The sequence below is a fragment of the Mauremys mutica genome, chromosome 15 (assembly GCF_020497125.1).
Source record: "Mauremys mutica isolate MM-2020 ecotype Southern chromosome 15, ASM2049712v1, whole genome shotgun sequence".
NCBI lineage: Eukaryota > Metazoa > Chordata > Testudines > Geoemydidae > Mauremys > Mauremys mutica.
This window is the reverse complement of record NC_059086.1, coordinates 9,641,027-9,666,722: the sequence shown is the minus strand read 5'-3', so window position 1 is coordinate 9,666,722 and position 25,696 is coordinate 9,641,027. Positions and strand designations below refer to the sequence as shown.

The window sequence follows — 25,696 nt, the reverse complement described above, 5'->3', positions numbered from 1 at the left end:
CCCCTCTGGCTCAGGGGAGGACGGGACAGGGGGAGCCAAGCCTTAGGCCTGTGAACCCTGTGGTCCTGCACCCCCAGGGCTGGCTCCAGACCCCAGGGCGCCCCGCGTGCTTGGGGCGGCATGCCGCGGGGGGCGCTCTGCCTGCCTCCGGGAGGGCGGCAGGCGGCTCCGGTGGACCTCCTGCCGACGTGCCTGCGGAGGGTCCGCTGGTCCCTCAGCTTCGGTGGAGCATCCGCAGGCACGCCTGCGGGAGGCCCACCGGAGCTGCGGGACCGGCGACCGGCAGAGCGCCCCCCGCGGCGTGCCGCCCTGCTTGGGGCGGCGAAATTCCTAGAGCCGCCCCTGTGCACCCCACAGGAGTTTGGGCAGTAACAGCTCCCTCAGGGCAGACCTGCCTCTGCGTCCCTGTCCCAGCCCCTCAGCCTCTCTCAGGGGGAAGGTACCAGCTACGGCCTAGAGGCTGCCCAGGGATCAGACCCCTCCTGCCATGTTGAGCTCCAGGGGGGGGGTGTGTCCTACTCAGGGGCCAGCTGACTGCTCTGCCCCCAGGAACTCCCTGCTGTAGGGTCACTCACACCACACCCACCAGCTCAGCCAGAGGAGGAACCAAAACCAACTGTGAAGACTCCAGCCAGAATCTGAACGGGAAGGAGCCAGGGAACTGGGCTGGTGCCTTGGGGCTGGGGACAAGGTCACGGGATGATGAGCTGCCTCCTAGGGTGCCCTGGCTACTAGCCCCTTATCCCCGCTCCAACCACTAGACATCACTCCCCTCCCACAGCCGGGGATGGAACCCAGGGGTCCTGGCTCTCGGCCCTACTGGGGATGTATCAGTAGTGGACGGTGTGTGTGGACACTGACCCTGCTGCATGAGGGCATTTTCCCTTCATAACCCTGCCCCTTAGTGTGTGACAGGGAGCAGAGCCCAGGCCCTGCTTGTCCCACTCTCCTGGCCTGGCAGCTCCACAGCGCTGCCTCTCTCCCCTGGCACTGCACGTCCATCATCAGGACAGGGTCTGACTCATTGCCCTGGCCAAACACCCTGCCACTTAGCACTTCCATAGCCTGCCCACAGCCCAGCTGCCTGCACAGCACGGCCACGTCGCCCAGGTCCCAGCTGTCCTCAAACACAGTGCCCCAGAGCCCGTGCAGACGCACCTCCACCCGCCCGGCACAGCGGTGGGGGCCACCTACCAGCCTCACCTCTGGCAAAGCAAACGCAGCTGCTGAGACGCCTGCTCTGGGGCTGCACAGGGAGACCCCAAGGGCTGCAGGGACTGAAGGCCCAGCTCAGCGCGAGGCGTTGCCAGCGAGTGCAGAACAGGGCAGAATGGGCTTTCCCGCGACACTAACCCTGGGCCCTTCTCCCGCATCTCGCTCCCACCACATGCTGCACAGACAGGTCACTGAGCCCAGGAAATGGCGCAGCATCAGTGCCCCTGCTTTACAGAGGGGAAACTGAGGCACAGAAAAGGACACAACTTACCCCAGGTCTCACACAGTGAGCCTTGTGCAGAGCAGGGAGTAGACTCTGACTCCCCACATCCCTGCTCTAACCACTAGACCCCACTCGTCCCAGAGCTAGGGATGGGGATGGGGGTCAGGAACAGGGCCCTATGAGGTCAGCCCCACCCCCAGGCTGGGTTTAGGGTAAGTCTCCTTCACACCCAAAGTGCCAGCTCAGCCTAGGAGGAGGAAGCGAAACCAGCTGTGGAGACTGTAGCAGAGTCACGCGGTGGGAGCTGCCTCTGAGGCCATCCTGTATCTCTGCACATTGTAATCACGAGACCCCACTCCCCTCCCAGAGTGGGGCTAAAACCCAGGAGTCCTGGCTCCCAGCCCCTCCTGCCCCCGTGGAGATCACTAGCAGTGACAATGTCCCTTGTCCTCACTTGTTGGCTGGTCTCACTACTTCTGCATTGTGCCCTGCTACTAGCAGGACCATACTTTCCCTAAGGGGAAATGGGACACCCCACAGGGCCTGCCTGAGCCCTCCCTGCCTCCCGCCTGGGCCAGCCTGAGGTTCCCCTCTGCTCCCCCATGCAGGGCAAGCCCGGGCCCCTCTGCTGCCCGCCCTCACGGAGCTGCCTGAGCCCCCCCTTCACGCCCCTGTGCACAGGGCCAGCCTGCTCTTCATTCCTGATCAATACCCCATGCTTCTGCCAGTGATCTGGAAACTTGGCCCAGGGGACGGGGGGAGCAAAGGGGATGGAAACAGCTGTCACAGAGTCCCAGGATCAGGGCTTCATCCCCAGCTTTGGAACCGTCCCTTGGAGGAACCCTTCAGTGTGCCAGCCCCAGAGGGGTCCCCCTCGTCCTTCAGCCTCACCACCGCTGAGACTGAGCCCTGGGCTGCAGCCGCATCCTCCTCCCCATGAACTCTGCCCAGTATGTCCAGCTGAGGGACACCTGGGAGAGCCTTGGCGCCCTGCAGGGATTCCTGCACCTCAGCCGGGATTGACAGTGACTCCTGGCAGCGTTTTCAAAGCAGTCGGGTTTGTTAGGCTCTGGCACGCAGCACAGGGAGTCCTTGGGGCGGTGCAGAGAGAAGGGTCCAGAGGAGCCCGTTCTGGTCAGCCCCGAGCCCAGCCGAGCCAGAGTGAACCCCATGTTCAGGCTCTGTCTCTCTCTGTCTGACTGCCTTGTTCAGTTCCCAGGTGCGAGAGCTCTTCCTCCAGAAGCCAACACGTATCCCCCCACGTCCCCATCCTTTGTTCTCCCGCTGGGGTCTGTGCCCAGCTTTCCTGCTGAGAGCGTCAATGCAGGAGTCATTGGCACTGCCACGTCGTCTCTTTGGCCCCCTGACTGATCTGCGATTCTATTAATTCCTCCCAGACTGGGAGATCTCTCTCTCTCTCTCTCTCTCTCTCACACACACACACACACACACACATGCATGTGCACACACACACACACCGTGTCCTTAGACCTTCCCACACCCACACTGGGCAGCTATGCAAAATATAGGAGAAACTGAGGCACTGACCCAGTTTGTAAAAATATTATAGAAAATTCCCACTTCATCGCAGCAGCTCCTGCCAGTCAGGCCCTGATGGGAGGGGTGCGGGGGGGCGCAGGTCATTATGGCACATGGGCAAGTCACATGTCCATGCACATTTTTGTTTAGTCATAGCAGAAGCCATTACCTGTACTCCAGATATAAAGTTCACAGGAAAGTCTATTTGTTATAGATGGGCATCTTCCACTGTGAGTTAAGTGTTCTTTGATGGACTGTGACCTGTGCTCTCTGAGCGAAGTTTGTTTACCCTCTGATCTGATGCACTTTTTCCCAGCAGTTTTTCCACAGCTCCTTTCTGTGTCTCACCAGCCTGGGGGAAGACACCCTCTGCCCCACACCTCTGTTAGCTGGGTCATTTGTATTCTCACAAACTACCACCTGGCAATTTCCTGGTCTCAACTCCTCCATTACCAGGGGCGGCTCCAGGCCCCAGCACGCCAAGCGCGTGCTTGGGGCGGCATGCCGCGGGGGGCGCTCTGCCGGTCGCCAGGAGGGTGGCAGGTGGCTCCGGCGGACCTCCTGCAGGCGTGCCTGCGGAGGGTCCGCTGCTCCCGTGGCTTCGGTGGAGCATCCGCAGGCACGCCTGCGGGAGGTCACCGGAGCCGCGGGACCGGCGACCAGCAGAGCGCCCCCCGCGGCGTGCCGCCGTGCTTGGGGCAGCGAAATGGCTAGAGCCGCCCCTGTCCATTATCACAGGTGTTGGAGCTGCATCTTCGTTTAAAGAGACAGTTACTTTCCAAAAACTCATCAGAACTAGCATCCAGACAAACTGGGACCTGGATTGGGTACCCTCTGCCACCCCTTTCTCTGTCCCTGAGAAGTCAGCTGTGTGACTGCTCCCCTCCAGGAGGTCAGTTACCCAGTTCCCTCTCTGAACCTGGGTCACAGGCTCATCAGTTGCTGATTCACCCATTCGGTCCTGGGTATCCTCTCCCAAGTGACCAGTGAGGAGACATTCCTGAACTTCCACTATTCCTTCCCCAGTTTCCTCCTCTGGGCCACACATCTCTCTGTGCTGCCTAGGAAGGGGCCCATCCCTGTTCAGCTGCAAAACCCTGCCAGCTAACAACTGAGATAGTTTCCTTAATCACTGACAACACCTCTCTCGCCCCTAATCCTGAGGGCATGATGCCTTCTGCTGGAAAGGAGCTAGTCTCAGCCCCTCCCATACTGGGAAGCACCCTGCTTCCCTGTGTTACAGAGTCACAGGAACCCTCACCCACCTCAGTGGTTTCTGAGATTCCTTCACCCTTCTCTGGGCTCCCCTCTGGGACATATCTCCCTATGCTTCCTAGAGCGTGGTCTGTCTCTGGTTCATCTCCAATCTGCTGGCAGATAACCTGGACAATTCTCTCCCTGGCAGGCACTAAATCCCTATCCCTTTTTGAGGTGGTGTTGCCTCCATCTGCAATGCAGGAGCTGGTCTCAACCAACCTCCCACCTGGAAGCATGTGACTTCCTCCTGCTCTAGAGGAATCTAGGAGACTCTCTCTCATTCTCTCAGCAGTTCCTGAGACGTTACCCTTTCCCTCGGTGTTAGCCCAAACTATTTTAACCATGGTCTACACCAGGGGTAGGCAACCTATGGTATGTGTGCCAAAGGCGGCATCCGAGCTGATTTTCAGTGGCACTCACACTGCCCAGGTCATGGCCACCGGTCCGGGGGAGGCTCTGCATTTTAATTTAATTTTAAATGAAGCTTCTTAAACGTTTTAAAAATCTTATTTACTTTACATACAACAATAGGTTAGTTATATATTATAGACATATAGAAAGAGACCTTCTAAAACCGTCAAAATGTATGACTGGCACGCAAAACCTTAAATTAGAGTGAATACATGAAGACTGGGCACACCACTTCTGAAAGGTTGCCGACCCCTGATGTAAACAGAGTCTGAATGAGCTCTCCCCTGACATCTAGTGGTGAGCTGTGGAAAAAGACTTCAGAAGCTGATCTTGTTGCATGGACACACCCACCCTGCCTAGGTGCTCAGCATGATGGGACTGCTTGCCCAAATGATCACTTGTGGCTGGTGTTGTGTGAACCAAGGACAGCAGAACTGTACCTGGCATACCCCGATGGAGGGACTGACTCTCAACTGAACGGCACTCATTAGGCAGGGATCATGGTTCCAAAGCCCAATGAGTTGAGAGAGGGTTGGGACAGGTGCATTATATGTAACCTAAATAATGAAAATAAAGGAGAACATGAAGCTTGCATCAACATTAAGTTGTTGGACAGTGTAAAAGTTATTAATAAATATATTAAAGTAAAGGTACAAGCAATAGTCATGAAAGGATTAGGATTCACAGAACTCTGTGAAATGTCCAGTTCTACAAGAAGGCCCTGTTAGTGGTCTCACAGCTTCATCTATACCAGGGGTATTTATCAATCCAGTACAATTTATTCATATCCCCGTTGTATTAAATTTATCTAATTGGTAAATGAGTGAATTTAGTAGTGTAAGGATACTAATGTTGCATCTTCCTTTTCAGTACTTCTCAGTGATAAGATTACTGCTTATCAACAAGTACAGACTATTACCAATGTAGGTATTAAGATACAAACCAGCCTTATGTTTCCAGAAGAAAAGAAGGAATTAATCCTTTTTGAAGTTTTAAACACTATCCCAGATTTATTTAGTACAAAATTGCTAATTTGAAATAAGATTCGTGTTAAAAGAGTCAAAGGCATATCAATTATGTGACTCAGGAAAAAGCTAACAAAAGTACTTGACCCCATGTTAAAGGGAATTTATGGTTTTGCAACCGAAAAATGATATAGAGTGTGTAATAAGCATGAAATAAATTGTTTAATGACACTCAGAAGAAGATGAATCATTGATAAAATATAATAAATGATCAGGAAAAAAAGCATTAACTTGGAAAAGAAATTATTTGTTCATTATATGATGAATATGCAATAGATACTATTGATTATACTTGACAATCTTGGAACTATGGGTATGTCTACACTTACCAATTAAAGTGAAAAAAGTCCCTTTGTTGCGCTAAAACCACAGGTGCGTCTACACTTGTTAATGACTTTTTGCAGTGAAACTCAGAATCTTCCCCACAAAAAGAAAACCATCTTCACGAGAGACATACAGCTCCTACCGCTTTTCTTTTTGTGCTGTTATGAAAGTGAAGACATGTTCTAGGAGTGCAAACACCCTTTTGTTATATCCTTGGGGCAGCCGGTGTAGGAAGCAATCACTTGAGGCCAGAGAGCTGACAGCTAACCAAAACCTCCATTTTATTTACAGATATACAGAGAGCTCACTCAGCCGGTTGAAACCGGTTGAGCTAACCCATAATAATCTAACTCAGTTGCCATAGCAACAAAAACCATGACAACCAAATACACAACATATTCCTCCCCCCCTAATAAGAACATCCCCTAAATAAAACACACACTAGACTAGAGAAGGAGGGTAGACTGCCTCCATTCCCGGCTAAACCCTGGGGATTATTTTGCCCCATAACCGTGGGTTCGCCCTAGCTAAAGATCCAGCCGATGAAGAGGCCTTCTGTCTCTAGGTGGATTACGGCGAACTTCTGGTGTTATTGCACCCGAAAGCACTAGGGGCTCAGGGTCCGCAGCACGAACAGGTGAGGAGGTGGTATCAGCTCGTGCTGGGCAAAGGGGTATCTCAGCCGCCGGCAGTAATGGAGGAGAACAGTCAGAAACAGGTGACTCGTGATTCGGTCCCTCACCAGAAGAGGTGAAGTCAGACCCCTCAACTGCAGATGGGTCCTGAGGACGGGCATGACCTGGCAACAGCTGATCTACATGTCGCCGCCAGGTAAGATTCTCTGCAGTCCGGACTGTGTAGGAAACAGGTCCTGTTTGAGTGATGACTGTGGCCGGAACCCATTTAGCTCTGGAAGTATAATTCCGAGCCAAAACTGGCTGTCCCGGGCTAAAGGTTCGGTCTTTTGCTCTGGGTGCCCGTCTGATGACTTGATATTGCTGCTGATGTTGCACAATTTGTCGGGGTTCAGAAGGTTTCAGCAGATCAAAGCAAGTGCGCAGCTGTCGTCCCATCATTAGAAAGGCCGGAGATGCGTGGGTGGTAGCATGAGGTGTGTTTCTGTAGGAAAGTAAAAAGGTATCCAGACGCTTTTGAATGGAGTGTTGTCCCCTTGCTGATTTCAAAGCGTTTTTCATTGTCTGCACAAATCTTTCAGCTAATCCGTTGGTGGACGGATGATATGGTGCTGACGTGATGTGGTGTATCCCATTTGCCTTCATAAAATTTTGATACTCCTGAGAAACGAACTGCGGTCCGTTGTCGCTCACAAGTTGTTCTGGCAGACCAAAACGACTAAAGAGTCCTCGTAGTTTTTGGATAGTACTCTCTGCAGAAGTGGACTGCATTATAGAGACTTCTGGCCATTTAGAATGGGCATCTATTGCCACCAAGAACATGCTTCCTTCAAGGGGGCCAGCAAAGTCAACGTGAATACGTTGCCACGGGTTTTCAGGCCAGTCCCATGGGTGTAGGGGTGCCCACTGCGGTGCATTCCTCACACCCTGACATGACATACAAGCTTTTGCCTTCTCTTCAATAGCGCTGTCCAGTCCAGGCCACCAAAAATAGCTTCGTGCAATTTCCTTCATGCGCACTATTCCACAGTGACCGGAATGTAGCTGTTCTAACATCTGTGATCTCAGTGGTGGTGGAATAATGACACGTCTCCCCCACAACAAACAACCAGATTGGACCGATAACTCCGTCCGCTTGGACATGTAGGGAACAAGGTCGGATGAGACCGGAGAGGTTTGTCGAGATGTTCCATGCATCACCAGGTCCATAACGTGGGACAATACTGGGTCAACGCGGGTTGCCTTCTTTATCTGAGTAGCAGTGATGGGTGTATTCTCTACCTGTTCAAAGTAGAAGATTTCCTTGTGGGCACTATCTTGGTGTTTGACCGGCAAAGGCAACCTTGAGAGGCCATCTGCATTGCCGTGTAGAGTGGATTTCCGATATTTGATTTCATATGTGTGTGCTGAAAGTAACAATGCCCAACGTTGCATATGACTAGCAGCTAATGGGGGAATGCCTGTGTAGGGTCCAAAAACTGATGTCAGAGGTCGATGGTCTGTGAGAAGTGTAAATTTTCGCCCAAACAGGTACTGATGAAACTTCCGAATTCCAAAAACAATTCCTAATGCCTCACGTTCGATTTGGGCGTAGTTAGTTTCTGCTTTGCTTAGAGTGCGTGAAGCAAAAGCAATAGGTCTCTCTTCTCCTGAAGGCATAATATGTGACACGACTGCTCCCACTCCATAAGGGGAGGCATCGCAGGCCAATTGCAGTGGTAAGGATGGATCAAAGTGCGTTAGAACTTCAGAATTTAGCAATGCATCCTTAGCTTTGTTAAACGCAACATCACAGGCTTCAGTCCACCTCCAGGCCTTGTTCTGCCCAAGGAGCTCATGAAGTGGTTTTAGCAGTGTGGCTAACTGTGAGATGAACTTTCCATAATAGTTCAGGAGTCCTAGAAACGAGCGCATCTGGCTTACATTTCGAGGTGGGGGAGCCTCCACAATAGCTTTAACTTTTGCAGGGGCCTTATGAAGACCTGCAGAATCAATGATGTGTCCCAAATATTCAACAGAGGGCTTGAAGAATTCACACTTGTCTTTGCGAACTCGTAGGCCATACTCTTCCAGTCTTTGTAGGGTAGCCTCTAAATTCTTTAAGTGATCCTCTTCATTTCTTCCAGTGACCAGGATATCATCCAGATAGCACTGAACTCCTGACAAGCCACACAAGATCTGGTCCATAGCCCTCTGGAACAGGGCGGGAGCAGATGTTATTCTGAAGGGTAGGCGACAGTATCGATAAAGCCCCTTATGAGTCACAATAGTCAACAGCTCTTGGGACTTTTCATCGACGTGCATCTGTAAATATGCTTGACTCAGATCAATCTTACTGAACTTTTGTCCCCCAGCCAGGCTTGCGAAGAGGTCATCGATGCGGGGAAGCGGGTATTGCTCTGCACACAACACTGGGTTGACAGTGACTTTAAAATCACCGCAAATCCGGAGAGAGCCATCTTTCTTCACGATTGGAACGATAGGAGTGGCCCATGAGCTATGGGTAACTGGTATTAGGACTCCATTGGTGACCAGGCGCTCCAGGTCTGCTTCAACTTTTGGCCTGATGGCATATGGCACAGTTCGGGCTTTCAGATATTTTGGTGGACTGTCAGGTTTAATGTTCAATGTCACAGTGATTCCCTTCATACTTCCCAAATCATCTCCAAAAACAGCAGCATGTTTCTTTAGTATAGGGGTTAGACTGGTTTCTTCTTTAGTCATCCGGTGCACTTCTGCCCAGTTCAGTTGAATCTTCCCAAGCCAAGACCTACCCATTAAGGCTGGGTAGTTACCTCTCACCACAAACAGTGGCAATTTAGCCACCTGTCCATTGAGCTCCACCTTAACATCAATAGTGCCCAGCATAGGCACAGCTTCTCCCGTATACGTCTTCAGAACAGTTTTTGTTGCCTTAAGCGGAAGATGCTGTAGCTTTTCTTTATACACAGTCTCGGAGATCAGTGAGACGGCTGCACCGGTGTCCAGTTCCATGCGTATATGTTTGCCATCCAATAACGGGGTTACCCAGTATTCATGTGAGCCCATTGCCAAAGACAAAACATGCAGTGGCACTTCCTCTTGCGATGAGGTGTCACCTTGATCATCCTGGGTCTGCTCTAGGGTATGCAGGGTTCCTCTTTTTGTCGGCCAGACCACAGGCCTCTTTTTCTTTTGTTTACAGGCACACTCAATGTGTCCCTTTTTGCCACAGTGTCGACACACCAGGTCCTTACACCAGCATTCTGATGCCTGGTGACCCGGCTTACCACAGCGGTAACATTCTTGACTCTGCACAGTTTTGTGGGTCGGTTCTTGTGACACTTTTTGCACCCTAGGGGGTGCACCGATGTATTGTGCCTCCCTTGTAGCCAGTTCCATGGAGACAGCAATATCAACAGCCTTCTGTAAGGTAAGCTGAGCCTCTGTCAGTAGGCGCTTCCGTATAGCTTCACTGTACAGGCCACACACTAACCTGTCACGCAGGGCATCATGTAACATTTCTTTAAATTCACAGTGTTCTGCTAGCTTTTTTAAAATGGCTACAAATTGTACAACTGTTTCATCTTCCTTTTGGTCTCTTTTGTGGAACCTATATCTTTCAGCAATTACCAGAGGTTTTGGGGAGAAATGAGACCCCAGGATTTCCACAATGTCACTATAAGATTGTGTCTCAGGCTTAACAGGGTGTAGTAAGCTGTGTAGCAGAGAGTAGGTTTTAGCTCCTACAACAGTTAAGAATATTGGCACCTTCTTCGCTTCTGTAATGTCATTTGCAATACCAAAAAGCTCAAAACGCTCAGTATACACATGCCACTGCTCTGTATTCTCATCAAAAGGCTCCAGGGGCCTGGTCAGAGTAGCCATGATTTTTAGTTTCACTTTCACAGTCAGTGCAAACAAGCAGCTTTTTTGTTTGTTTGTTCTTTACCTTAACTTCTACTTCCTTCTGTTACTGGAGCAGCACCGGAATCCCATCCTCGTCGCCAGTGTTATATCCTTGGGGCAGCCGGTGTAGGAAGCAATCACTTGAGGCCAGAGAGCTGACAGCTAACCAAAACCTCCATTTTATTTACAGATATACAGAGAGCTCACTCAGCCGGTTGAAACCGGTTGAGCTAACCCATAATAATCTAACTCAGTTGCCATAGCAACAAAAACCATGACAACCAAATACACAACACCTTTGGCCTCCGGAGGATATCCCATAGTTCCAAAAGTGACCACTCTGACCAGCATCTCCGCTGCTCCAATGCAGGGACATCCGCCTCTCCACCTGTAAGCCCCGGGAAATTTGAAGCTCCCTTTCCACATGTGGCAGGGAAAGCAGCCAGACAGCAGGAGGTATAAAAAAAAAAAAAAGACAGGAAGAAACCAGGAAGTAATGGGGCTCCTGAGACATGGCAACGCAACACTGATATCATGCCCAGTGCAGCTAACCAAACGAAGATCTCTTATGGAATGTGTGCCTATGACAAAAAGTAACAGTGCTGTGTAGTAACTTATCACAAGGAATTCTATTCCGATCATCTAAGATGTATGGTCACAAATCCAATTTTTTGTTTTAAGCAACAGGTACCCACAGTTATTGGGCACACGACAATATCTCCGGTACCTGTTTTTGAAAATGAAACTGTTATTCTCAGCAACCCAGATTATCAGAATCTGATTAGACAAGGTACGCTAGTGCTTCATGGATACCACCATTACCTTTACAGCTAAAACAATTGTAAAAAAAGAAAAGATTCACATTTAATTAAAATTAGGAATGACATAAATAAGGCAAACCAAGCACTGTCTGAAATTTTGGACAGTAGCAGCTCACATAAAGTATTCACTGCACCAAGAGGGATGCAAGTTGAATGAAAGGAATGAATTATTGTACATAGTATCCTTACTATGTGCACAACTGTACTAATCATTGCTGTATACTGGCATGTAATATGTATGTGCAGGAATCCTATTATCTAATTATCATTTTGATAGTGAGCTAACACTCACTCTGTCAAGGGGGGGGGATGTAGCCAATGATTGTAGTTGATTGTTCGTTTATTGTGTGATGTTATAATTAACTAACATGTTGTGTTTTAAATAATCATTGTATGCTAAATAGAGTTATATTGTAGGACTATAGAAATGCGAGATTAATCAGTATGTAGAGGGAATAATCATGTATTCGGTATCTAATTAAGTAGGGTTGAAATGCAAGGCCTGTAGGCTGAGGCCTGAAAGATTTTAGCTTAGCTATTTCAGGCCTTGGAGCTACGAAATGCTGGCATAAGTAAGTGATCAAAGACTAACCCGATGCCCTAAGGTTATGGGTAAACAGGTACCAAGTAGTAATATTGCAAAAAATTAGCTGGAAGATTAATTTTAAATCAGAAAAATATTGTAAAGGCACATCTGTTTCCAACATGTGTCATATGATACAGCTTGTGTGCCAGTGATAATGAGAATAAAGAGAGTCTACAAGAGAAATCGGGGTCCCTTACATTTCTAGGGGACAGCGGATTAATAAGGAAAAAAGAGGGTTGACACTTTTTTGGACATGCGCCGAATGTAGGTATAGACAGAATCACATTATAAAAGAGGATGCCCAGAACGGAAAAATTGAGCTCCCCATGGGAAACTCCAGCAGGAATCATCGCTCTCATGATGATCAATCCATGAGAGACCCATCAGACCCCAACACTATTGTTAAGGATGTGAGTAGAACTATAGCTGTGACTTGTGCATAGGTGTGTATAGACTTTCTATATGGTTGGGTAATCATAACTTTAATTGTAACTTTAATAAAATTTGTAAAACAGACAAAACTTTGTACGTGTGAATGTATGTGTGGTCACTACCCTGGTCTTTATGTGTTCCTAGAGACTCTAAATCTGAAGCAAGTGGCAATGGTGACTTTTACTCTATTAAGCTTGAAACTGTAGCCGCCTGAGCCGAACCCATGGGGGTTGTAATACCACATTACAAAATTCACTTTAAATAAAATAAAAGGCTACAGGTTGACAAAGGTAACAGTGTTGATGTAATATACTTAAGTCAAACATCTTCCTGAAGTCTATTACAGACCATTTTAATTAAAACATTAGAATGATATAAAATTAACATTTCAAATGGGCCCTAGAATATGTATAAAAGACTTATGCTAAACAATCTGTTCCACCTTTTATTTAGCTGTGACACTCTGAGTACATTTCCCAGCCCTGAAGAAGAGGTCAGTGTAAACTCAAAAGCTTAGACGCTGGTTCACTAACAGATATTACCTCACCCACCTTGTCTCTCTAATATCCCAGGACCAACATGGCTACAACAATACTGCATACAATTAACATGAAACACATTAAATGGATTAAAAACCGGCTAACTAATAGGTCTCAAAATGTAACCATAAACAGGGAATCATGTGTTTCCAATGGGGTCCTGCAAGGATCAGCTTAATGTTTTTTATCAATGAACTGGAAGAAAACATAAAATCATCACTGATAAAGGTTGCAAATGACACAAAATTGGGGGAGTGGTAAATAATGAAGAGGGCAGGTCACTGATACAGAGTGATCTGGATTGATTGGTAAACTGGACACAAGCAAACAATCTGTGTTTTAACATGGCTAAATGTAAATATACATCTAGGAACAAAGAACTCAGGCCATATTTACAGGCTGGGAGACTCTCTGCTGGGAAGCAGTGACTGTGAAAAAGATTTGGGGGTTGTGGTGGATAATCAGCTGGACAAGAGCTACCAGTGCGACACTGTGGCCAAAAGGGCGAATGTGAGTCTGGGATGTATGAACAAGGGAATCTTGCATAGGAGCAGAGAGGTTATTTTACGTCTGTATTTGGCACTGATGTGACTGCTGCTGGAATCCTGTGTCCAGTTCTGGGGTCCACAGTTCAAGAAGGATGTTGATAAATTGGAGAGGGGGCAGAGAAGAGCCACAAGAATGATTAAAAGATTGGAAAATCTGCCTCATTGTGATACACGCAAGGAGCTCAATCTAGTTAGCTTACAAAAGAGAAGGTTAAGGGATGACTTGATCACAGTATAAATACCTGCATGGGAAACACATATTTAATAATGGGCTTTTCAATTTAGCAGAGAAGGATATAACATGATTCAATGGTTGGAAAGAGCATCACCATAGGGAAAGCCTGTGTCACGGTGCTCACTGTGCGATGTATGTACGGGTCATAGGTACGGCGTTATGGATCTACACCAAACAGTGTGTTCTTAAGGTCTGTGACGTGGGGCCGGTCACCAAACGGCGAGACACGGCTTTCTTTCAGGCCGGGGGGTTTATCTATCTGTCAGGCTACATGTCCAGGGAGTATTGTAGGGCTCGCAGTGGGCACCCGCTGAGCTGAATGCTGACCAAGGGGTTGTGAGACCGTCCAGAGAGGGAATTGGCAGGAAGACATGAACCAGCAGGAGGGGTCCTGTTTCCAAGAGAAGACGATGGATTTGCTGGGCTATAACTAGGTAGAGCTACACACTGCATCCTTTACTAAGGGGACAAGCTGAGAGCATGGCTGGTTTCATGAAAAAAGGATCCCAGCCCACTAGGCTGAAAAACGCCGTGAGCAATACCAGGTTCTAGGAGCGGGTTCTGATTTCATTCGATACGTATCCCTTTGTTTCCAATACTTCTCTCCACCTGCCATAGGCACTGACTCCTCTGTTCCCAGGGGCTGTTCAACCCACACTCTACCCCTTCCCCCAAGCCCCCCACATCTTCTCACCCCAGCTCCACTTCCAGGTCGTGTCCCCACTCCGTCCCAGGCCCCACCCCCACTCCACTCCTTCCCCCAAGCACCCCATCTTCCCACCCCCACTCCACACCAGGCCCTGCCCCCCACTCCACCCTTTCCCCCAAGCCCCCACCTCTGCCCCATCTCTTCCCGCCCCCTCCCTCCCAGCACCTCCAGCACATCACTGAACAGCTGGTCCGCAGTGCACCGGCGGCGCTGGGGGGGAAGGGGAGGAGCTGATCAGTGGGGCTGCTGGCAGGCGGGAGGCGTTGTGGGGGAGCGGGAGGTGCTGATCCACGGGGCTGCCAATGGGTACTGAGCAACCACTTTTTTTCTCCCATGGGTGCTCCAGCCCCAGAGCATCTGCAGGGTCAGCGCCTGTGCTACCTGCTATTACTGGAATCGCTGCTCTTTGTTAAATAAACTTCCTCTTGTTTTTACTAGAGACGTCTCTAAGGGCCATGTGCTGGGCAGTGGGGGAGGTGGAACTGGCCTGCTGGGTGCTCTGATCCTTTGGGAAGGGCAGAGCTAGGAATGCTGTGAGTGCCACTGCCAGGGGATGCTCAGAGGGCACACGGGTTCTGGGTGCCTATCACCAGCCCGTAGAGAGAGAACCATGCTTGAGACGCCAGAGACTGGTGGAGTCAGGGACCCTCAGTGGGCACAGACAAGGCTCCCTTGCTCTAGCAGCAGGTGCCTCAAAACTCCTGGCAAGTGGGGGTGAGGGAACATGTGTGGGGCCAGCCAGGATGTCCCTGCTGCCTGAACATCAGAGAGTGGCAGGGCCACCGTCTTAGTCTTGGCAGTGTCATGAGCGGTAGAACAGATCCGCGAGGACACTGGAAGGCCTGGAGGGCACACGCACTTTATGGGCTAAAGAATAGCCTGTCAGAGGCTCTTCTTTAGACAAGTCATAGAATTTCACTTTCCAGAACCAATCAGGATGTGCCAAGAAGTGCGGTTATTGATAAAACATTTCCCTCTTTTGCTGAGCCAGTCTTTAACAAATGAAACAACAAGCGCTGTACATAAGCTCTTGTAGAAACAGGCCTGGCTCTGAACCGATTGTGTTCGCTTGCTTTTTAAAGTGTTGCCTAAACGAAACCTGCTCTAAAAACGTATTACTTGTAAACTGCAAAGAAAGGTTTAGATTTACACACTATATACAAAACACAAACAGTCTCACTTAAAAGAAACCCAGCGTATATAAAACAGTTGATAACACATTTTACCAGAGATAAGAATGCTAGTTCTCCTCCACACCATTTCTCTTGCCTAACTTTTTAAAAAATCTAAATGCTGTTAAACCAAGTAAAGTTTTAACAAATAAACTTTTAAAACATCAATGAAAAGGTGCATGTGTGTAGATTTCTTTATTTCCCAAATGTATGTAAATTTAGCAGGCAGCCTTATTTCTTTTGACTTTTATACCAGGAATTAAATTACCTCTTTCTACATAAAACCTTTAGCATTTGTCTTTAGAAAGGGTAGAAAGCCCCTCATGAAAGTTATGACTAATCTTTATACCAATTTCCCTTATTCCATTAACTTAAAGTAATGTATTTTATAGCCTTTGATATTTATTGGTAAATTAGACCATACTGACTTTAGCTATAAGGAGACTTTTAATTTAAAACACAAAGGTACAGGATATCCTTTAACGTATGAAGATTTTGGGGGTTAATATAATACCCTGCCCCAACATTTACAATAAAAAAGAGAAGCAATAATTCTGAAACTGCATGAAGGAGGGAGCTACAGATTGGCCTTTCTCTCCCATCAGCAAAAGAATAATTTATCTTAAGACTTTTTGAACATTTAAAGCGTAGGGGGAAAAATGTCCCTATAGATGACCCATATTTACATAAGTGCGTGTTTCAATAAGAAGTGAAGTTTAAAAAGACAGAAGCCTTGTGTCAGCATGGACGAATGAGTAACTAGTAAGGGGAGAGAAGAGCATGTGGCATATTTGAAGCAGCATGTTTCCCCGCTGTCATTTACAGAGCAGTTTTACAAACAAAACATAACATTTTTAAAAGAGAATCTGTAACGATGCTGCGTCTGGCGGGACACAACTGAGAGTGTCAATTCAGGACAAATTGCTTAGATCAGGGCAGTTACAGCCCAAGGCTGGGGGTCCTTTACTATTAAGGCACCAAACCAGCCAGACAGAGAGGATTTCGGTCTCACCCCATTGGCTAACCAGAAATCACACAAGCAATTCCCTTAGACACTCCAGTTTCCCAGTATCACCACCACTGCCACTTGCTATGGGGCTGAATGGTTATGAAAACCAATACCCCAGTAAAAGAAAAAAGTTTCTCCTAATTCCAAAGAATCAAGCCCCAGACCCTGGTCAATATACAAGTCAAATCGTACCCACAAATCACACTGTTGCCAATCCTTTAGAATCTAAAATCTAAAGGTTTATTCATAAAAAGAAAGAAATATAGATGAGGGTTAAAATTGGTTAAATGGAATCAATTACATACAGTAACGGCAACGTTCTTGGTTCAGGCTTGTAGCAGTGATGGAATAAACTGCAGGTTTAAATCAAGTCTCTGGAATACATCCACAGCTGGGATTGGTCATCCAGTCCTTTGTTCAGAGCTTCAGTTTGTAGCAAGGTTCCTCCAGAAGTAAGAAGCAGGATTGAAGACAAAATGGAGGGGTTTCCAGGGCCTTTTATAGCCTCTGCCCTGTGGCAGGACACCCCTTTGTTCTCACTGTGGAAAATCACAGCAGCAAGATGGAGTTTGGAGTCACATGGGCAAGTCGCATGTCCATGCATGACTCAGTTCTTTACAGGCGGCAACCACTGCTCACATGCTACCTTGAACATTCCCAGGTAATGGGGGAGCTGAGACCTCCAGCCAGCAGCTCCAGCCCCCGGACAAGCCCCAGCAGGGTTCCCACAGCCCAGGCAGCTGGCAGCTCTAGGGCTGCTCTGCGCAGGAGCCCACCGGCCCGTCTCTCACTGCAGGCTGAGCCCAGCCCAGCCCGGCTGGCATGCGGCTCTCACAGCACCGCTGGGTCATCTCGCTGTCGGGTTCCTTGCGGGGCTCTGGATTTGCTGCTTCCTGGGGCCAGGCCGGGGTCCCTGAAGCCCACAGCTCCTCCATGTGCACGTGGCCTGCAAGCAAGAGGACAGGATGAAGTGCCCAAGTGAGGGTTGCCAACTTTCTAATTGCACAAAACCCGAACACCCTTGCCCCACCCCCTGCCTTGAGGCCCCACGCCTGCCCCTTCTCTGAGGCTCCACCCCCCCCTCCCTCCATCGCTTGCTCTCCCCCACCCCCACTCACTTTCACTGGGCTCGGGCAGGGGGCTGGGCTGCGGGAGGGGGTGAGGGTTCCAGCTGGGGTGTAGGCTCTGGGGTGGGGCCAGAAATGAGGGGTTCAGGGTGTGAGAGGGGGCTACAGTCTGGGGCAAGGGGTTGGGGTGTGGGAGTGGGTGAGGGCTCTGGCTGGGGGTGTGGGCTCTGGGGTGGGGCTGGGGATGAGGGGTTTGAGGTGCAGGAGGGGGCTCCAGACTGGGGCCAAGGGATTTGGAGTGTGGGAGGGGGCTCAGGGCTGGGGCAGGGGGTTGATGTGTGGGAGGGGTGTGGGGTCTGGGAGGGAGTTAGGGTGCAGGAGGGTTTTCCGACCTGGGGCAGGGGGTTGGGGTGTGGGTGCGAGCAGGGCCGGCTCCAGGCACCAGCTTATCAAGCAGGTGCTTGGGGCAGTAACTCCGGAGCGGGGCGGCACTTTGAGGTATTCGGCCATCACAGCTTTTTTTTTTTTTCCCGCTGCTTGGGGTGGCAAGACCCCTGGACCTGGCCCTGGGTGTGAGCTTGGGGAGAGAGGTTGCAGGAGAGGTTTTAGCTGGGACAGGGGGTTCGGGATTCAGGCTCCGGCCAGACGGAGCTTACCTCAGGCAGCTCCCGGTTGGAAGTGCAGCGGGCTTAAGGCAGGCTCCCTGCCTGTCCTGGCTCCACGCTGCTCCTGGAAGTGGCCGGCATGTCAGGCCCTGAGGCAGAAGCGCAGCCACCAGGGGGCTCTGCACGGTGTGTGCTGCCTGCGCCAGCAGGCACTGCCCCCACATCTCCCATAGACCTTGGTTCCCGGCCAATGAGAGCTGTGGAGCCAGCGCTCAGGGCAGGGGCAGCATGTGGAATTTCCCTGATCACCCCTGCGCCTCGGGGTCACAGGGATATGGCGGCCACTTCCGGGGAGCTGCACAGATCCAGGGCAGGGAGGAGGCCTGCCTTAGCCCTGCTGCGCCAACGACTGGACTTTTAATGTTTTCAGTCAAAAAAACGTACGCCTGGCAACCCTAGCCCACCTCACCCAGCATGCCAGGGCACCTTGTGAATGGGACCCCACTGCCAGGGCAGGGCTGTAGGGACGGGGCACCCACAGGCCAGGACAGTGGGCCTGTGCATGGCAGTTAGAGCAGAGACCCCAGTAGCTGTGAGAACAGCAGGTTCCCATGCAGGGAGGCAGCCCAGGACATGGACAGGGCACTGGGCTGCAGCTGGGGCTGGATTCCTGGGTCAGGACGGCAGGGCAGCCCTTGTCCCAGCCCTCACTTCCCCTCCCCTGTGGGGGTCCAGGGCTTTTACCTGGGGAGTTCCCAGAGGCTCTGTTCCGACACATCCTCCAGCAGAGCAGGGCCCCACAGATCAGCACCACGAGGGCACCCAGGCCGAGGAGCACATAGTAGAGTAGCCCAAGGCCTGGGGAGAGAGCCAGACAATGAGCTCTGCCCATCTCTGCCCCACAGCCCCTGAGACCGACTCCCTCCCCACCCACAGCCCCCTTCCAAGGCTGACTCCCTCCCCTGCCCCATAACGCCCCTGGGTGACCATACATCCCATTTTGGCCAGGACAGTCCCTTTTTAAAGCCCTGTCTCAGTCGTCCAGACTTTTTTGGCAATAGTGGGCATTTGTCACAAAGTGGGGTGCAGAGGAACATTGGGGGCCCTGGAGGTTGGGGCCCAGGAGGGAGTCAGGGGTGCAGGCTCCAGGCAGCGCTTACCTCAAGCAGCTCCCAGAAGCAGCAGTATGTCCCTCCTCCAGCTCCTACATGGAGACGCGGCCAGGAGGCTCTGCGTGCTGCCCGGTCCACAGGCACCAGCCCTGCAGCTCCCATTGCCCGTGGTTCCCAGCCAATGGGAGCTGCGGAGGCAGTGCTTGGGGCGGGGGCAGCGTGCTGCCTGCCCTACATGTAGGAGCCAGAGGTGGGACATGTTGGCTTCTTCCCGGGAACTGCAGGGAGCCTGACAGCCCTGCTGCACAGTGACACCAACCGGACAGTCAATGGCCTGGTCAGCAGTGCTGACCGTAGCCACCAGGATCCCTTTTGGAGCAGGTGTTCCAAAACTGAACACCTGGTCACCCAAGCGGTGGCTTCTCCCGTCCTCCCCAGTGTTTCTGCCAGGGATTGAACTCAGGGCACGGGGGCTTCTCCCACCCCTCTCACCTGGCGCTTCTGCTAGGACTCTGGGCTTCTGTTGCCCCACGGCAGATTTCTGCTGGGGGTGGGGCACCCATTTTTCTGGGACCCCCCAATTGGCTGGGGCCCCTGGGCACGCGCTCCAGAAGGCCCATTGGATAATCCGCCACTGCCCATGGCTGACTCCCTCCCCACAGTCCCTATGGGGCCGACTCTGACCCCCACTCTGCAGCCCCACCCTGAGGCCACCTCCCTGCCCCATCCCACAGTTCCCACACAGATCTGACTCCATCCCCCTCAGCACCTTGGCCAGTGACCCGTCCCCGTGCCAGAGGCTCCGAAGAGGAGGGCAGCATGTGGAGCTGTGCAGGGCCCTGTGCTGGGGGTGGCTCACGGGTCCCAGCTCAGACTCAAGCCTGAACACAGGTCACGCATGTGGGGCTGGAGGGAGCTCTGACTACTGCCCCCAAGGACCATTCCCAGCCCAAGGAGTGTGTGAGGGGGGATGGGTTAGAGAGGGGGTTGCGGGCACCAGCTCCCAGAGGCCTCTCCTCAGCTGCTCCCTCAGGCCCTGCCCCCCAGACTCCTCCCCCAGACTCCTCTCTGCCCCCCAGATCTGTGCTCTGGGTTTGCCTGCAGAGCAGCAGCCTCCAGCGCTGGAGCCAGGGCTGGCAGGAGCGGGAGCCCCATGGCAGAGGAGGCTGCTCAGAGACCCAGGAGTGGTGCCCCAGGCTGAGCAGGGCTGTGGGAACTGCTGGGACAGCCAGTAACCTCGGTGTGGTGGGCAGGAGCCCTGGTGCTGCCCCCTGGAGACCGGCCTCCCCCTGGCATGGCCAGGGCGTCACTCCCGCTCACCCCGTGTCTGCAGGAACATGGGCATGGCTACGGCGCTGGTCACTCACCGGCCTGCCCGGCACACACCACGCTGGCCTCGGAGCCATGGCCACACTGCCCGGGACCCAGCCGGCTCAGCTGGCACTCGCTGATGAGGGACTCCTGACCCGAGCAGCTCACGCCCTCCAGCCAGACGTCGCCGGCCCCGTGGCCAAACTGAGCAGCCCTCGGGGCTGACAGCGCCGGGCCGCAGCCCAGCTGCTTGCACACCACCCCCGCCTCCGGCAGGCCCCAGCCGGCGTCACACACGGCACCCCAGGTGTTGTTAATCAGCACCTCCACTCGCCCAGAGCAGGGGCTTGGGCCACTCGTCAGCCGCAGTCTCAGCTGGCCCTGATCTGAAACACAAAGCACAGGGCGTGAGAGGCTGTTCCCTGCCGCCAGGCACCCGGATACCCGGCACGGCTCGCGGATGGGGTGTGAGTGTCTGCACAGAGCAGAGAGGATCCATTTCTATATCACCCCACCCCTGTGTGTGCACACTCACTCACAAACACACACACACACTGCACCACGCTACACGCAATGCCACACAAGCAGACACACACACACACACACACACACAATCCCATGCACAACCCCCATACGTCCCTGTGCACACCTACACATTGCCTCAAACACACACACTGCCACATGCAGACACACTGCTGCACATGTATGCAAATATTCATAGACTGTCCCGTGCACACCCCTTCACACACACATCTGCACAAACACTGCCACAAATAGGTACATAGACAATCACACACAAACCCAGAAACACACACACACACACCCCACCACACCTAGGCTGAGTCCCAGGGGTTAGCACCCTCTGCAGAGCCCCCACCCCACTTCCAGCAGCACAGGCTCCTGCCACCCTGTTTGTTACCTGAGCACACAACACCGGCATCTTCTCCGGGGTTACAGCCATGCTCTCCCCAAGGCTTAGCCCTGCATTCAGTGAGGGCAGCTTCTGCCCCTGTGCACTGAACCTCATCCAGCCACACACGGTCAGATCCTTGTCCAAACCGAGCCACACGTGGTGCTGATAGCGCTGTCCCACAGCCCAGCTGCCTGCACACGACTTCAGCCTCGGACAAGCCCCAGCTGCCATCACACACAGTTCCCCACTGCTGGTTGTGAAGCACCTCAACTCTCCCAGCACAATGACTCGGGCCATTCACCAGTCGGAGCGGAGCCACTTCTGAGATGCCAGCATCTGCAAACACCCAAGGGAATAAACACTCATGGAGGTTCCTGTGCATCTGATCTCTAGTGACACAGGAAACGTAACACCTTGAGACATAGGACTGGCTGGAGGGGCAGACTCTGGAAATTGAAAGCAAGGAAACTGCTAGCTGTTGCTTGTTTCTACTGTGTTCAGGGAAACAGGACTTTGTAAATAAACCAGATCGCACCAAAGAAATGCTTGACTTGTGTAATCAATTCCTCCTCTTCCCAGAAACACCCCTCAAGGCCCCACTATGGCTAATGCAACAATCAGGCAACACTCCTCATTTAGGAAGAGCAGAGTGGCCACACGGCGGGAGGGTAAGGGGGGGAGCCTGACTTGCTTTACAGCTAGTGAGCACTCAGCAGAGTCGGGCATGGAAAGTGTAGGGAACATTGTTCCCATTGAGTCATGGCAAGAGGGCAGGGTTGCCAACTTTCTAATCTCACAAGACCGAACTGCCCTGAAACAATTCCTAGAGCAGATGGTTTAGAAAATTGTTCCAATGCTTAAGCAGCAAAGAGTCCTGTGGCACCTTATAGACTAACAGACGTATTGGAGCATGAGCTTTCGTGGGTGGGATGCATCCGACAAAGTGGGTATTCACCCACGAAAGCTCATGCTCCAATATGTCTGTTAGTCTATAAGGTGCCACAGGACTCTTTGCTGCTTTTACAGATCTCTAAGTATATTTCATCTACACTATTACTTTTCTCAACCACACTGGTAATCTCATCAAAAAAAGATACCAAGTTAGTTTGACAAGACCGTGTTCATTTGTATTAATTACATTACCCTCCTTTAATTCTTTACTGATCGACGCCCATATTAGTCGCCCCATTGCCTTGCCTGGGATCGATGTCACTTTTTAAAAATTGGCATAACATGAGCTTTCTTAGAGGCTGCTGGAGCTTTCCTAGCGCTCCAAGAGTTATTGAAAATCAACATTAACGGTCCAGCATGCTCCTTACATGACTGTTTTAAAACCCTTAGATGCAAATTACCTGGACCTGCTGATTTTAAACTATCTAACCTATGTAGCTTCTGTTTAATATCCTCCTGATATATTAGTGGAATGGACAGAGTGTTATTATCACCAAATGGTGAGACTATATGATCTGTTTTTCCCAAATACAGAAATGAAATATTTATTGAACACTTCTGTTCTTTCTCCATTGTTATTGATACTTCTACCATTTCCAACTAAGCATGGACCGATATCATTGTCAGGATTATTTTGTTTCTTAATATATATTAAAAACTCTTTCTTGTTGCCATAACTCTGCTGGCCACAGAGTTCTTATTGTGTCCCTTTGCTTCCCTTATCAATTTTCTACAAACTAGAACAATCAAACAGAGATGAAGGCCTCTACACTCAGCACACAAACCCCGCTCTGCAGTAGAGGCCCATAGCACATTGGTGGGGCACTGGGGTCAGCACTAACTCAAACAGGAAAGCATGCTCTATTGCGTTTCCCAACAGGCTCTCTGCAGCATCAACTGTGCAATGGAGGGTGAGAGTTACCTGAGCACACAACACCGGCATCTTCTCCATGGGTACAGTTATTATCTCCCCAAGGCCGAGCCCTGCAATCGGAGAGGGCAACTTCTGTGCTTGTGCAGTTGACATCATCCAGCCAGATACGCTCAGATCCTTGCCCAAAGTGAGCCCCGGCAGGGGCTAATACCGCCGTCCCACAGCCCAGCTGCCTGCACACGACTCCAGCATCAGTTATGTCCCAGCTGTCATCACACACAGTTCCCCACTGCTGCTTGTGAAGCACCTCGACTCTCCCAGCACAGCGACTTGGGCCATTCACCAGTCGGAGCTGAGCCACTTCTGAGATGCCAGAGTCTACAAACACACCAAGGGAATAAACACTCAGGGACATTCCTGTGCATCTGATCACTAGTGATGCTGGGGGACAGGTCTGAACAGCCTCTGCAAAGCCTGTTAGGGGTTCACTCCCTGTGAATTAATCGCAGTTAACTCATGCAATTAACTCAAAAAGTTAACCGTGTTTAAAAAAATTGATCAGGCTTAATCGCAATTTTAATTGAACTGTTAAACAATAGAATACCAATTAAAATTTATTAAATATTTAACGTTTTTCTCTGGTTTCAAATATTTTGATTTCAGTTACAACACAGAATACAATGTGTACAGTTCTCACTTAACATTATTACAGATAAAGTTCTTTTATCTGGCATGTTGGAGGAATGGGGGGTGCTGGTAAATGAAAAGTGCCAGGTAACAAAGAGGGAGGGAGTTTGGGTGCCAGAGCGGATGCGGGGCTGGGGTGCGGGAGGGGATATGGAGCACGGGTTCTGGGAGGAAGCTGGGTGCAGGAAGGGGCTCGGGGCAGACATTTGGGGTGCGAGGTGCCAGATCCAGGGGCCACTCACCTTGGGTAGCTCCACGCAAGCGGCAACTTGTCCTGACTGGTCCTAGGTGGAGGCGCGGCAGGCAGCTTGGCACACACCCTCCACTCACAGGCGCCACCCTTGTAGCTCCCATTGGCCATGGTTGCCAGCCAATGGGAGCTGTGCAGCCAGTCTGTGTGGGGGCAGAATGCAGAGCTGCCTGATGCGTCTCTGGTTAGGAGTAGCCAAATCCTGGGACAATTAGCCACTTCCGGGGAGCCATCCGAAGTGAGTGATCTTACACCCCGAACCCTTCCCGCATATTAAGCTCCCTCCCACACCCAAAGTCCCTCCCAGAGCCCGTGCTCCACACCTCCTGCTGTGCCCCAACACCCTGCTGGCCCGCGCCAACCGGACTATAAATCGGCATTTCAATTAAGATCAGAAATGCCAATTTATAGAGCTTTCCAGTTGGTGAAGTGTCAGAAAAAAACAGCTTTTACTGTATTTTGGAGTACACTGTAAAAATGGTAAAAGAAATAGTATTTTGAAATTCACCTCATACAAGTACTGTGGTGCAATCTCTTTATTGTAAAAGTGCAACTTACAAATGTAGATTTTTTTTGTTACATAACTGCACTCAGAAAAAAAATGGAAAACTTAGAGCCTACACATCCTCTCAGTCTTACTTCTTGTTCAGCCAATCGCTCAGACAAACCAGTTTATTTACAATTACGGGAGATAATGCTGCCTGCTTCTTATTTGCAGTGTCACTCGAAAATCAGAAGAGGCGTTTGCATGGCACTTTCGTAGGTTGCGTTGCAAGGCATTTACATGCCCCTTTTTGCTTCAGCCACCATTCCAGACAACATACTACCATGCTGATGATGCTCGATAAAAGCAATGTGTTAATTTAATTTGTGACTGAAATCCTTGGGGGGAGAATTGTATATCTCCTGCTATGTATTTTACCTGAATTCTGCCATATCTTCCATGTTACAGTAGTCTCGGATGATGATAGTACATGATGTGCATTTTAAGAACACTTTCACTGCAGATTTGACAAAACATATAGAAGGTATCTGTGATGCTCTGTACCTCATGGGATCACACAGCAGCCCCATGTTCATCCTTAAAAAATGATTGCGTGGTATCCAACGCAAAGTTTGTCATATTGGGTGTCTTCGGAAGGCTCCTAATGCATGTTGTTATAGTGATATTATAGTAATTGTTGTTGCAGTAATGTTACAGTAATGTTATAGGTTATAATTTCATGTATATAGTTATGAGGCTGAAAATTTATCCTCATGGCTCTATAAGCCCAGGCGAAAACTTTCTAAGAGCAGAGAGGCAGTTCACACCTCATCAAGGCATGTATGGGACAAACCCAGCCCAGCCTCACAGGAAC

General features: G+C 50.7%; 1 protein-coding gene across 1 annotated transcript in view; it reads right to left on the bottom strand.

The window, feature by feature from the left end:
* LOC123350247 (deleted in malignant brain tumors 1 protein-like) overlaps positions 1 to 25,696 on the bottom strand; it is a 271,642-nt gene that overhangs the window by 77,596 nt on the left and 168,350 nt on the right. The gene's annotated exons all lie outside the window — the stretch shown is intronic.